The following is a 15,946-nucleotide window of genomic DNA, read 5'->3' as shown; positions in this document are numbered from 1 at the left end:
CCACATATATTGTTATAAAATATTTTCTTATAATGAAGATTTTTAAGATCTACTCTTTTAGCAACTTTCAAATCTGTGATATAGCATTATTAATTATAGTCACCATGCTGTATATTATATCTCCCATGATTTCTTTATTTTATAACTGAAAGTTTTTACTTCTTGACCCCTTTCACCCATTTCTCCCACCCACCCCTCAGCCACTTCCTTTAGTAACCACCAATCTGGTTTCTGACCTTGATTTTATTTTGTTTTCATTCTACATGTGAGTGACGTCATGCAGTATTTGTCTTTCCCTCTCTGACTTATTTCACTTAGCATTAATGCTCTCAAAGTCTAAGTTGTCACAAATGGCAGTGTTTCTTTTTTGAAACTGGATAGTATTCCATCGTTTAGGTATAAAACATCTTCTTCATCCATTCATTCATCAGTGAATTCTAAATAATGAACATGAGAATATCTTCTGTATTAACTTTGTATCCTGAAATTTTGCTGAGTTTGTTTATTAGTTCTAGTTTTTTCACAATCTTTAGGGCTTTCTATTTATACATGTAATCTGCATATAGTGACAATTTTACTTCTTCCTTTTGAACAAGTAACCCAATTTATCCAGCTAGGTCTTTCAAAACTATGTTAAATGTTAGTGGCAAGAGTGGGAATCTTTGAATTATTCCTGTACCTAAAGGAAAAGCTTTGGACTTTTCACTGTTGAGTATTAATATTATGTTAGCTGTTGGCTTTCTTGTATCATCTTCAAATGGATATAAGGGTAACAAATGATCTTTATTCCAGTAAAAATAAATTATTAAATTTTCATGTATACAATGATCAAGTAAATAGAAAGTTCAAAGCACTTATTTTCCTTCCAAGGCACTCTGGAATGCAAAGTCAAGTGGGCCTTAGGAAGCATCACTACAAACAAACCTAGTGGAGGTGATGGAATTCCAGTTGAGCTATTTCAAATCCTGAAAGATGATACTGTGAAAGTGCTACACTCAATATGTCAGCAAATTTGAAAAACTCAGCAGTGGCTACAGGACTAGGAAAGGTCAGTTTTCATTCCAGTCCCAAAGAAAGACAATGCCAAAGAATGCTCAAACTACCGCCCAATTGCACTTATCTCACACACTAGTAAAGAAATGCTCAAAATTCTCCAAGCCAGGCTTCAACAGTACATGAACCATAAAATTCCAGATGTTCAGACTGAGTTTAGAAAAGGCAGAGGAAGCAGAGATCAAATTGCCACCATCTGTTGGATCATTGAAAAAGCAAGAGAGTTCCAGAAAAATATCTACTTCTGCTTTATTGACTATGCCAAAGCCTTTCATTGTGTGGATCACAACAAACTCTGGAAAATTATGAAAGAGACAGGCATACCAGACCACCTGACCTGCCTCTTGAGAAATCTGTGTGCAGGTCAGGAAGCAAGAGTTAGAACTGGACATGGAACAACAGACTGGTTCCAAATAGGAAAAGGAGTGGGTAAAGGCTGTATATTGTCACCCTGCTTAGTTAACTTCTATGCAGAGTACATCATGAGAAACGCTGGGCTGGAAGAAGCACAAGCTAGAATCAAGATTGCCAGGAGAAATATGAATAATCAGATATGCAGATGACACCACACTTATAGCAGAAAGCGAAGGAGAACTAAAGAGCCTCTTGATGAAAGGGGGAGAGGAGAGTGAAAAAGTTAGCTGAAACTCGAACTTCAAAAAACTAAGATCATGGCATCTGGTCCCATCATTTCATGGCAAACAGGTGGGGAAACAGTGACAGATTTTATTTACTTGGGCTCCAAAATCACTGCAGATGGTGATTGCAGCCATGAAATTAAAAGACGCTTGCTCCTTGGGAGAAAAGTTATGACCAACCTAGATAGCATATTAAAAAGCAGAGACATTATTGCCAACAAAGGTCCATCTAGTCAAGGCTATGGTTTTTCCAGTAGTCGTGTATGGGTGTGAGAGTTGGACAATAGAGAAAGCTGAGTGCCAAAGAACTGATGCTTTTGAACAGTGGTGTTGGAGAAGACTCTTGAGAGTCCCTTGGACTGCAAGGAAATCCAACCAGTCCATCCTAAAGGAAATCAGTCCTGAATATTCATTGGAAGGACTGATGTTGAAGCTGAAACTCCAATACTTTGACCAACTGATGCAAATAACTGACTCATTTGAAAAGACGCTGATGCTGGGAAAGATTGAAGGCAGGAGGAGAAGGGGACCACAGAGGATGAGATGGCTGGGTGGCATCACCAACTCAATGAACGTGAGTTTGAGTAAACACCGGGAGTGGTGATGGACAGGGAGGCCTGGCGTGCTGCAGTCCATGGGGTCACAAAGAGTTGAACACAGCTGAGCAACTGAACTGAACTGAAGTCTTATGTAATTTATGTTCATAGTGATTATTTTAAAATATATCAAGACTCGTAGACCTCCTGAAATTTGGAAGAAAAAATGCAATGAATTTTGAAGTGTTTGTGTTGCCTCTACTTTGTTCTAGCAAAGTTCTTGGATGTAATGTTGTTAGAATTTCAAATAGTTACAATATCAAAACTTAAGAAAGGGAAAACGACTCTAATATAGACAGTAAAGTTGGAGTGAAATAGCATTGCAGTATCACCTTGGAAGAGAGAAAAAATGAAGTCTTTGGCAGTATACTCTTCTCAATAAAGACAGGGGTAAAACAGGGAGGGGCTGAAGGAAAGAGTAATCTTCTAGGTTCTAGAATTCTGATAAAGTGCTCTCTTGAGCAGAGGCTAAGTTGCAACATTTTGCATATTTAACAAGATGTTGAAGAGATTACCCTATGTCCCTCTTTAGACTTCTAACTAAATAAATGTTCCCTCCAAATTTTTTTTCATCTTAAGTATCCAAAGTATTTCATATCTTTGGAGTCATAACAATCTACCAGACAACTCATTTGTTTGTTTATTTAATTGCTAACATATGTTTATTGTTATTATCCAGAAATTATTTACAAAAGATGCCAAAGTAGGTTCAGATAGGATCTGCAAGTTTACTTACTGCTCTAGCTAGCTCCTAAATCCTCTTGGTCCAAATGTATTGAGGAGATCATGAGTTATCTAAGGTCGTAGAGTAATTTAGGTGTTGATTCTCTTCTTGGTCCATGTGATTGATAAAGAAAAATGTGGAAGAGACATTCCAGATCCCTAAAGCTTTTGAGGGAGATGGAAAATATGAAAAAATATGTACATCTGGAAGAGCTGAATAATATTAAAAGTCCAAAAATCATAAAATTTTGAAAATATCTGATTGGTTATCCAACAATTCACAGATCTGGAAGCATCCAGTATAGAAGAAGTTTTAAAGAATTGTATAAAGCAAGAGGATTTTATAGACCACAGTGAAAGTGGAAGTCACTCAGTTGTGTCTGACTCTTCGTGACCCCATGGACTATACAGTCCATGGTATTCTCCAAGCCAGAATACTGGAGTGGGTAGCCTTTCCCTTCTCCAGGGGATCTTCCCAAGCCAGGGATCGAACCCAGGTCTGTCACATTGCAGGCAGACTTTTTAACCAGCTGAGCCACAAGGGAAGCCCAAGAGTACTGGAGCGGGTAGTCTATCCCTTCTCCAGTGGATCTTCCTGACATAGAAATCAAACCAGGGTCTCCTGCATTGCAGGTGGATTCTTTACCAACTGAACTATCAGGGAAGCCCATAGACTGCAGTGAGCAGGAACAAAGACGTTATCCTGGGTGTTTGCTGATTGGTTAAAGCAGTGTTACTTTCTTTACATGGAGCAAAGGGAAGTCTTGCAGCCAGGTCAGGAAACTTGCGCTGAGCAGCCAAACACTGAATGGTTGACCTTGGCTTTCCTTTTCTTGAACAGTTGAGCATATAAACTTAGTGAAGTTCTGGTTGGCTGATGTGGAGTTTAGCATAAGCAGCTCCATCTTGGGCTTAGTCTAGACACTTTAGTGGTAATAATTATGATCTAAAAAAATAAAGCAACATTTGGTTAGGCAGAGAAATGGGCAATAGAGACAAGTATAATGACTTCAAAGGAGATCACAATGGCTGGAAGAGCCATGAAGGAGAAAGATTTGAGAATTGTTTCATTTGGGTAGAAGGCTGAAGAGAAAAGTTTATTCCAGGTATGGATTAGTAGCATGTGCCGAGGGCCAGTGTTGTCTGTGATGTGCTTGTGGGTAATGAGGAGAACATTTGGAGTAACCTCTCATTTAGAATTTTCCCCTTTCAACCCCATATAATGACTTTAAAAAATATTTATTTATTATAATTGAAGGATAATTGCTTTACAATATTGTGATGGTTTGTGCCATATGTCAGTATGAGTCAGTCATAGGCATATGTATGTCCCGCTCTCCTGAACAACTCTCCCACCTCCCTCCCCACCCCATCCCTCCAGGTTGTCACAGAGCACCAGCTTTGGGTGCCCTGGGTCATACATCAAACTCCCACTGGCTCTCTATTTTACATTTAGTAATGTGTATGTTTCAGTGCTATTCTCTCAAATCATCCCACCCTCTCCTTCTCCCAGGGTCCAGAAGGCTGGCGTTTATGTCTGTGTCTCCTTTGCTGTCCTGCACATCAGATTATTGCTACCATCTTTCTAGATTCCATATAATGGACTTTTATTTCAGCCATTACAAACCACACTTTCCAGCTTTTCTTATGAAAAAAAAAAAAGTAAGAAACAGTCATTAAAAAACAGCCATTGCTTTTATTTTCCTCATATTACTTTCTTGGTGTGACCTCTACTTAAAACCTATTTACTTATTTTTAAATTTCTATCTTCTAATAGCATTTGTAAAATAAAGGAAAACTGATTCTAACTTTCTGCCCTGATATTTAAGGATGCTGAATGCCAAAGAATAAGACAGTCTGCTGGAAGGAAGTTTCCATGACAAGAAGCCCAGCTGTGTCACATTGCTATTCCGTTTAGGCTCTTTTTATACTGTGTGCTCAGAGGTTCCATTGTGTCTGACTCATTACGACTCCATGGACCATAGGCCACCAGGCTCTCTGTCCATGGGATTTTCCAGGCAGGAATACTAGAGTGGATACTGCTTCATGCCATTTCAGTGTGAAGAAGTGTCCTGAAAACAATATACTGATAAAAAGGACATATTTATTACTGCTTCTCCACATTTTTATCAGTTTTACATCTATAATTGTACTTTCCAAAATTTATTTTGCATTGAGCCTAATTTAATATACTAATATGAAAAATATATATCAGATTAATCTGTTTAGTTAACTGCTCTTGTTTCGAAGGAAAAGATTAACCATGGTTCCTTCTCCATATAGGAAACAGGCTTCTTCTTTTTCTCCCTGATTGTTTAGTTCTGAAAGAATAGGTTGCCTTTCTGGGAGCTTGTAGCCTGTGGCTCTACCCACAAGTCAGAGAACTTATTAGATTTTCAGTATTCTCAGCATAGCATTAGAAAGAAAACTGCAAAATAATGAGGGCACACACCTGGCCACATGTGCTTTTGTTTACTATTATATCCTCAGAACATAGCATAGTATATGGCACATATTAGGTGTTCAGATAATATATGCTGAATGAAAAATTAATGAATGAAAACTTCTTGAGAAAGAAATTTTCAAGCTGTTGGAGTCACAGCGTCTAACATTCTACCTGACTCTAGCTGATTGGTGTTTAATTGGATGAAAAAACAATCATGAATGAATGAATGCAAGAAATGATCTCCATTGAAAATGCACACGTGTTCAAAAGGGATGGGTACTATGTCCCACTTGCTTTTCTCTAACAAGAGAGACTCAAAATTGCAATCTATCCACAGACTCTATTGTCCTAATACAGTCAAATGAATACACTGCCAGTTTGCCTCAAGAGCAGAGTAATGTGGAAGCCCCAGGCTGCAGGCTGATGAATGAAGTATTTCTCATTGACCCTTGCAAACTATGCAGGGCAGGCTTGGCTCTGCATCTGTTACTGTTGCTCACGGCACCAGTGTCACCACAGGTACACTTGCTGACTTTTAGCTCCCGAGGAAAGTATCTTTGCAGAGTCCAAGGAAAGATGCCTGTGTTTTCAAGTATGTCTCTGGTGTTCAACTGTCAGATGAATGAATGGAAAATATATTTCTACTAAGAAAAAAAAAAAAAAAGAGTGGGTCTCTTTCTCCAAAGCAAGAACCGTCAGTCCCATACGTCTGCCAGAGCTCAGGGCAAGATGCACCTCTGTTCTTCCTACAGAAGTTGTAGTAAGTGTTGATCAGCCTCAGTGTTGATCCATGTGCTTCCTGTTCAATTATAGAGTCATTTACAGCATCAGTCCCAGTCTTTTTGGCACCAGACACCATTTCCATGGGAGACAGTTTTCCACGGACTCGGGTAGGGGGCTGGTTTTGGGATGATTCAAGTTCATTACATCTGTTGTACACTTTATTTTTATTTATTATTATATCAGGGCTTCCCTTGTGGCTCAGCTGGTAAAAGAATCTGCCTGCAATTCAGGAGACCCTGAATTGGGAAGATCCCCTGAAGAAGGGAAAGGCTACCCACTCCAGTAGTCTGGCCTAAAGAATTCCATGGACTGTATAGTCCACGAGGTCACAAAAAGTCAGACACACCTAGTGACTTTCAATCAACCAATCATTATTACATCAGCTCCACTTCAGATCAACAGGTGTTAGATCCCGGAGGCTGGGGACCCCTGCTCTATAGTTGACCTTAAGTTCCTTCTACTTTGACTCCCAATCTACAGGAAAAACCTTCCCAGAAGTAATGTTTCTTATAAAAGCATTGGCATCTAGATATTTTATTATTCAAAAAAATTTTCCCTGAAGGGTATGTAGACCCTAACTGCACTTCTGATCCATCTACAGAAAATTAAAGGTATTATAATTTAATTCTTCCATACTAGAATGTGCTGTTCTTGAGGAAAAAACAAAACAAAACAATGTATTCATCTCTTTATTTCTGATAATATAGATGCTCAATGAATGCTTGCTGATTAGTGTGATGAATGGATGGAGAGACAGATGGACAGATGGGAGGGACCTGTATATATGTATACCAAAGCATAGCAGCCCTCAACAGGGAAACAGTATGAGGAGGAGTCATCTCATTTCTTTGCCCTTGGTCCCAGAAATGTTATGCTAAATAAAATATTTCTCCAGTCCTCAAAGAACTTACAATCTAGGTGATAAGTGATGCAATAGAGTGTTTGCTTGCTGATTAACCTTTGGGAAATGCTTCCTATAAATGGAAATTCTAAATTACTTTTGAGAAACTTGTACCTGTCAGGTGATCAAAGCAGCATCTCTCTCTGGTAAGAATAAGCAACGTGGCAGGTGAGGTAGTATAGGGAGAGAATTGACTGCCTTTGGCCTCATTTGGGATGAACTTAAATTGGCATATATGGTAAGCCAGGGGTGATTCATAGCATTCCCAGAAACCAGCCTGGGATCATTGCCAAGCTAACTGGGAAGCAGTTTTTAAATTTGAGAGATTGACATTTGGTCTCTCTTCTTCCAATAAAAAAAGATTCTGTGCTATTAAATGGAACATTTTTCTCTCTCTATGTTCATGTGAATTTATTGTCTGTTTTGTCCATAATGATAATAATGGTAATATGTTTTTACTTACATTTTTTGTCTAAAAATCAAGTTTCGTGTATGTCATAAAATATTTTGATAGAAATATGTGGAAAAAACTGCTCCAAAAGAGCAGCCTCAAAATTAGGCAAATTTAGTAACCTCCTTTTGTGGAAATAATTGAAGGAGGCCAGGAAGGCTCTCACACACTCTACCATTGCCCCAAATGTCTGAATTTGTGCATTGAAATCTATACATCTTATTATCTAGCTTTTCAGGCTTTTGGAGGCTCCTATGAGGGTGATAACACTTAGTGGTATTAAATCATCTTTAAATTGAATTCTCCAGGTATGTGATGTATGAGCCATCATAACATAGTCATCTTCTCTCCTTCACTCATAAATCGGTCCCAGCACTCATGGAGTCAGAATCTTCAAGACAGATTTCTAGGTGGCCATGCCAAGGGGTTGAGATTGAGCTGCAAAATGATGTATATTTCTCTCCCAGTTCTGAATAGATCCACTCAGAGCTGGCAGAGAACAAGTGATTAGCCTACCTTTATGTCAATATAAAGCAATGCAAATGATCACAGAAAAAAATAATCCCAGTGATAATTTTGCACTTATCAATGATCAAAACGTTAGTTACTCCAAAGGAAAATATAACAATCATCTGGGCTTTTAATACTTGTGATAAATGAATGATGTAAAGTTAAGGAAAAGCACAAAGAAGCATTCATCTCCATAAAAATTGATTTTGTGAATAAATGCTCCATATCCATTTTGAACATTGCCATACAGGACCCCAAGGAAATTGAATAAATGTATATGTTTTGCCCTAATGAAGCTTCTAATCAAAAGGAAAGTTACATTGTTCAACTATGAAACCATAAAATTCCATTAAGGAACTGAGTAAAAATATAAAGCAAGGACTAAGATATTCAGAATTTAAAAAAAAATTGACAAATAACATAGCATAGTATAGTAACAGCATTTAAAAAACCTGTTTTTCCATATCATTTTCACAATGTTTTTATCATTTCTACATATGACATATAATTATTGAGATGAGATTTAAATTTCTATTGAAGTATAATTGCTTTACATGCTATGTTAGTTTCTGTTCTCTGCGTGTGTGTATGTTCAGTCACCAAGTCATGTCTGACTCTTTGCAACCCCATGGACCCTAGCCTGCCGGGTTTCTCTATGCATGGAATTTTCCAGGCAAGAATACTGGAATAGGTCGACATTTCTTCTTCCAGGGGATCTTTCCAACCCAGAGATCGAACTTATATCTCTTGCATCTACTGCACCAGCAGGCAGGTTCTTTACTACTGAGCCACCAGGGAAGCCTGTAGTTTCTGCTGTACACCAAAGTGAATCTGCTGTCTATATATATCCCCTCCCTCTTGTACCTCTCTCCCATCCCTCTGTTCCCACCCATCTCGGTCAGCACAGAACAGCGAGCTAAGCTTTCTGTGCTGTACAGCAGGCTTCCACTAGCTATCTATTTCACACGTGGTAGTGTATATACGTCAATTCTACTCTCTCAGTTCATCCCACCATCTTCCCCGCTTCGCCGTGTCCACATTTCCATTCTCTATCTCCATGTCTCTATTCCTTCCCTGAAAATAGGTTCACCTGTACTATTTTTGCAAAGAAGACAATGGCAACCCACTCCAGTACTCTTGCCTGGAGAATCCCAGGGACAGGGGAGCCTGGTGGGCTGCAGTCTATGGGGTCGCACTGAGTCGGACACGACTGAGCGGCTTCGCTTTCACTTTTCACTTTCATTCATTGGAGAAGACAATGGCAACCCACTCCAGTGTTCTTGCCTGGAGAATCCCAGGAACGGGGGAGCCTGGTGGGCTGCCTTCTGTGGGGTCGCACAGAGTCGGACACGACTGAAGCGACTTAGCAGCAGCAGCAGTACCATTTTTGAAGATTCCACAGATATGCGTTAATATAAGATATTTGTTTTCTCTTTCTGAGTTTTTTCATTCTGTATGACAGACTCTGGGTCCATCCACATCTCTGCAAGTGACTTAATTTTGTTCCTTTTTATGTCTGAGTAATAATTCATTGTGTATATGCACCACATCTTCTTTATCCATTCCTTTTTCGAAGGCCATTTAGATTGCTTCCATGTCCTTGCTATTATAAACAGTATTGTAATAAATATTGGGGTGCATGCATCTTTTAAAATTATTTCTGGCTATGTGCTCAGTAGTGGTATTGCTGGATCATCTGGTAGCTCTATTTTCAGTTTTTTAAGGAACCTCCGTGCTGTTGTCTATAGTGGCTCTGCCAATTTATATTCCTACCAACAGTATAGGAGGGTTGCATTTTCTCCATACCTGCTCCGGCATTTATCATTTGTAGATTTTTTAATGATGGCCATTCTGACCAGTGTGAGGTAATACCTTGCTGGAGTTTTGATTTGCAAATCAAAGCAATATTGACTTTTTAGTCTATATGGAGTCTCTTCTTATTCTCAAAATTTATTTGATAAATGCTGGCATAGAATTTTTGTGAATATCAAATATCACATTAGAAATATTTTTATTATATAAGTCAAATAGAGCTTTTAATCTGACTGTACCACTGATTTATCATAATGAGCATCCCTGGTTATTGTGGGAGAGCAGTGCTTCTGATGGACCTATGGGTTGGTTTCCATGTTAAATGTGAAGCACAAAACCTTAGTTTCTGTAAGCAAGGCACAGACTCCAGTTGAACCTTCTAGATATGCTGGTCCCAAATCCCCACGTCTCCTTTGTGGTGATATGTTGAACCCAATCATATTTGTTGAACTCACACTATGCACAGTATATCAAATATGGTGATATAGTAAGGTATAAATATAAGGAGGATGGTTTTATTCTTGTAATTAGCTTACAAGCTCTAGGAAAACAAAGAGAAACAGTACCCAACTTTACCCAACGATGAGTGCCAAACCCAATACAAACAAACTCTATAGTTTCAAATATTGTACCATACATTTTTACAGTGCTTAATAGAAACAATGCTAAAACTTAACTGATAGAATGACTTAAGGTACACCACTGAATCAAAATTGCCAGCTTGATCCCAGAAATCCGAATTTTTAGAAAACTCAGCAATGACTCTGATGATCAGCCAGGATTGGCAGCCACTGTTTTAAAGTTTAGCAAAGTGAGGAACATTCTGTTAAAACCATTTTTTACTTCTGATAAAATAATCACAGTGATGTGGAGGGAAATGCCTTAATGAATGCTAAAGAAGGTAAGGCTTGCACTCAGGCCGGAGCAGATGGCACAAACTTTAAGGAAAAACAGATGATGTTTAGCATAAGGATGGAGGGGTGTGTTGATCACTCTGCTTCTTGTCACCATGAGTGTTCCAGAACCTGGTACCCTCTGCTCATAAGGATATATTGAGGATGGTCCAAATACTGTTAGGTGAAGGTCTTGATCATTTTGGGTGAGATTTCTTCTTTTCAGAAACGATTGGAAGAAGCTAGGAGAGTCAACCCTCTGCATCCTCCAGTTCCACATCCACCAACAGTGGATCAAAAACATTTGGAAAAAAAAATTATATGGAGTTTCAAAAATCAAAACTTGAATTTACCAAGCATGGGCAAGTATTTATGTAGCAATTACATTGCATTTACAACTATTTATATAAGACGACATTATATTAAGTTTTATAAGTAATATAGAGATAATTCGAAGTATATGGGAAGATGTTTCTAGGTTATATGCAAATACTACACCATTTATATAAGGACATCAGTGAATTTTGGTATCCATGGGGGTCTTAGAATCAATCCTTCAGGGATATTGAGAAATGAGTGTATGCTATAGCCATGGGTGAAGCCAGCCCATGTACAAGGACAATTCATTGACAAGAATGGATTTGAGAAGCTCACTGAGAATTAGTATAAAAGCTCCAAAGCCCTCCTTTTATAGGAGAGGATGCTCTAAATCTCTCCCAAACTATGTACTTATCAGTAAGCCAACTCATAAATTCACTTTACTGTTTTCTCTGCTTTGAGTTAAATTTTGTCTTTTTTACATCCTAAACCAATGTAACAATTCATTTATTAAATATTTACTGAACACTAATTTTGGATAACATATTATTCTTAGCACTTAGAAAATATTAATGAACAAATAAAGAACCTGTCTATAGTTTGGTGACCAATTGCCATCATGTACTACAAGCTATTAATAACTGTAAATATTTGCTTGTTTGAGGGTAGGGCAGCTATAGTGTTTGCACCTAGCCAGTTAGTCTAGTTTTTTGATTAATATGATCATTCATTCAGTAATGATTTATGGAAGCCCTATAAACTAATAACTAATTAATCTATTTAGTGTATGTAATTGTTAGTACATTAATAATGAGCTTTTTCCTTAGATAATATACTTTTTAACATAGTTTAAATCCATCTGCTTCGAGGAGGAACTTAAAATGAGAATGAAGAGATTTACATATTTCAGTTTCCTACAGAAGACTGCCTGCTATATATGTAAGAGAAAAGACATTATTTTCACCCTTAGCCATGAGTTAGATTTACTGATGGTCACCCAAAACATGATTTTGAACTATATAAATGTCGTGTTAAATGCTACTCTTTTCCCATTGACGGACATTTCCTTCAGGCCCCCATTAGGTCATCTTCCCCTCTACTTTCTCTCTAAGCTTCTTCTACTAGAAGTCTTGTAAATACGGGCCGTATGTGAATGAAGTCATCTAGCTCATAATCTCATATTATCTGACACCATGGGGGCTTTGCTTGTCTACATTCCCAGCCTGGCTCTTCAGATCTAATAACAGTTATTCGTATTTTAATGAGAATTTTACTTAATATGTTTCCTGTCTGGACTATTTCTCCTTTGTCTATTTCTCCTTGTAATAAAAATGCCAAGCAGAGAAGGAAAACATCAGGGCATGCTGTCACATGCCACAGGTGTGGCCACCGACTCATCCTATTTGTTCCAACCCTGCTTTCATTTAATCATGTTGTCCTCTGAAGTTGTTGAACTTTAAAAAAAAAATTCCTTAAATCACTTATGTTCCCAGTTTGATCTTATCTCTTTTATAGTTCCTGTCAATGTGTAGTCTTGATAAATTCCCAAAGAAAAGGCTACTTTTATGTGCCCAAAAGTACCCGTCACTAGTAGACTTTTTTGATATTTTAATAATTATATTCTTCAGGCTGCAAATTCTCTAGGGAAAAAAAACCTTGGCTCATGACTTCATTCCATGCTTTAAAATGGAAGACCCTAAAGTGTTTTTGTTCTTCTTGTTGATTATATCTGGCTATATTTATCATATTATAAATTAAAACTAAATTAATGACATGTTTATTGAGAAATTCATTTTAAAATAACAATTATAAGTTAATTATATATTAATAGAAATACTATATTTTCATTAAAAGTACTATATTTTCCAAAACAGAAAAATAATATAGAAGAGTAGCATGCCTAGGTTAAGTAAGGTTCTTCTAGAGATCAGTGTTTCTCAAAATGTGATCCTCAGACCAGAAAATCACAAGTACCTGGAAACTTACTAGAAATACAAATTCATAGGTCTTAACCCAGATATATTGAATCATTCACCAGGGATGGGGCCTAGTAATCTGGGTTTCAACAAATGCTGATGCACACCGATGCGTGGGAACCACTGTCCTAGCAGTCTATTCTACTCAGGAACAAAGTATATCCCACATTAAGAAAAGATGAGTAAACAAGACACACAGCCTAGAACTGGAGCAAAATGGGGCCTTCTTTGAGTCATGTAAAACTCTTTCAGTTAGCAGGTACAACAAGAAACAGAACTCTGGATAAATAGGAGATTATTTGGGGACCATCTGTTCCTGGAGAGGTATGTTGTTTCACGCTAAACGATAACAATGTATGTTGAAAACCACTGAGTTCAAGAATGAGGATTTTGGCTGAATTTGGATGAATGATTGAATGAATTGTGCCACGATCAACTATGTGTTATGGATACATAGACATGAGAGAACAACCCTCAAGCAGTATTTATGCTATCTTAAATGTATCTAGCCTTTACAAACTTAAGTGAAAATAATTGAGACAAAGATATTAAGGAACTTGGCCAAAAGTCAACAGTGAGTGAGTTTCAGAACCTGAACTAGAGATTCAGGACATCTGACCCACAATCTAACACTAATGCTTTCACATATGTCATAAGGCAGTAGCTTCACAGCTCATACAATGCAATTTTTACATATTTTAACACAGACTCTTCTACAAAAAGCAGAGTTGTGCCTCTGCCAGATTTTACTAAGTAACTAAATAGCTCCTTTAGAACTGAGTACTGCATTCTGTTCAATGACTAGGAGTGGCAATTTAGCTTCTTTACATGTTATTCAAAACAGTGCAAGTCCCAAACAGACAAGACAAGAACAATTCTCTTCTAGAAAGACAACTTGATACATTAATTGAAGCAGTGTTACTGAATCCAAAAGTAATTATATTCCCAAATACTTAAGAATAAAGAGGGGGATTGTTTTCTTAAATAGAGACATGTAATTCAATGTAATGAATTAAAAAGGAAAGAAAGGGAAATTAAACTTGGATAAAGGACATCCTGACAGTATATACTAATGAATAGTAGAGCACACTGCAAGAGAGACAAAGACGATCCATTACTTAGGAAGCTGCTTTCTCACAGCAAGATTTCCTTTTGTAAAGCTATAGGATGGAAGACCAGTTTTCTGCTTTGATGCCTTATTTTGTATTTGGAATAATACATTTCATAGATCTTGGAAAGGGAAAGGATTCTCTTAAAGGTCATATATTTGCCACATATTTTAGTGGGACAACATTTCATTAGAGATACATATTACAAATAGGAAAAATTAAACTATTCACAAAGTTTTGCTATAGAAGAATAGTAAGGTTAAAAAGGATCTTGCACAAAAGCTACAGGGATTTGTCCCCAAAAAATCTCAGCTTGTCAATGAATATTTAACCCTTGCTGTATAAATGCAAAGAAAGGAAAAAGCTAAAGTAAAGAGAAGTCAAGATTATGGTAGGAAATACATACACTGACAGAAAAGACAATAGTAATGAAAGTGCCCTTCCATTTGTTCATACTAGTCTCAGAGAAAAAGCTTTTGCATAGACTCCTGAGACTCATATAAGGAAGTACTGAAGAATTCCAGTCCAATCAAAGTTATATGTCGTGGGTAGACCACCACTGCCACAAACTTTCACCAGGATCAACAACTCAGTGTATCTGGCAAAATTAATAAAATTCATAGAAGAACTTTGAAAAGAAGGGATTTTAGAGGTCATGAAATCATAGATAAAAAAGCCATAAACTGTGATATAGAAGAAGGCTTAGAGATACTCTATTAAAATCATTTCTCATTGCTTTCCTTCTTTTTTCCTTGCTCTTTATTGAACATATTTCTAAACTCTACCATCATACTTTCCTACTTGTTCAAGCAAAAAGTTCTGAACATAAATTATACTTTGAACTTTGATTAATGACTCAAAGTTACCAGCCTAAAGGAACATGCATTTAGTTCTCTCTTGTTGCACAGTAAATTACCACAAACTTAATGACTTGAAAAATGCCTCTTTTTATACTTATAGTTTCCATGGGTCGGGCCTGTTTTAGCCAGTCCTATACTCAAAGTAATAGAGGAAAACAACCGAATGGGAAAGACTAGAGATCTCTTCAACAAAATTAGAGATACCAAGGGAACATTTCATGCAAAGATGGGCTCGATAAAGGACAGAAATGGTATGGACCTAACAGAAGCAGAAGATATTAAGAAGAGGTGGCAAGAATACACAGAAGAACTGTACAAAAAAGAGCTTCACGACCCAGATAATCATGATGGTGTGATCACTCACCCAGAGCCAGACATCCTGGAAGTTGAAGACATCCTGGAATGTGAAGTCAAGTGGGCCTTAGAAAGCATCACTATGAACAAAGCTAGTGGAGGCAATGGAATTCCAGTTGAGCTATTTCAAATCCTGAAAGATGATGCTGTGAAAGTGCTGCACTCAATATGCCAGCAAATTTGGAAAACTCAGCAGTGGCCACAGGACTGGAAAAGGTCAGTTTTCATTCCAATCCTAAAGAAAGACAATGCCAAAGAATGCTCAAACTACTGCACAGTTGCACTCATCTCACATGCTAGTAAAGTAATGCTCAAAATTCTCCAAGCCAGGCTTCAGCAATACATGAACCATGAACTTCCAGATGTTCAAGCTGGTTTTAGAAGAGGCAGAGGAACCAGAGATCAAATTGCCAACATCCATTGGATCATGGAAAAAGCAAGAGAGTTCCAGAAAAGCATCTATTTCTGCTTTATTGACTATGCCAAAGCCTTTGACTGTGTGGATAACAGTCAACTGTGGACA

Source organism: Oryx dammah, unplaced genomic scaffold, assembly GCF_014754425.2.
Source record: "Oryx dammah isolate SB20612 unplaced genomic scaffold, SCBI_Odam_1.1 HiC_scaffold_3, whole genome shotgun sequence".
NCBI lineage: Eukaryota > Metazoa > Chordata > Mammalia > Artiodactyla > Bovidae > Oryx > Oryx dammah.
Note: the sequence above shows the minus strand (reverse complement) of the source record.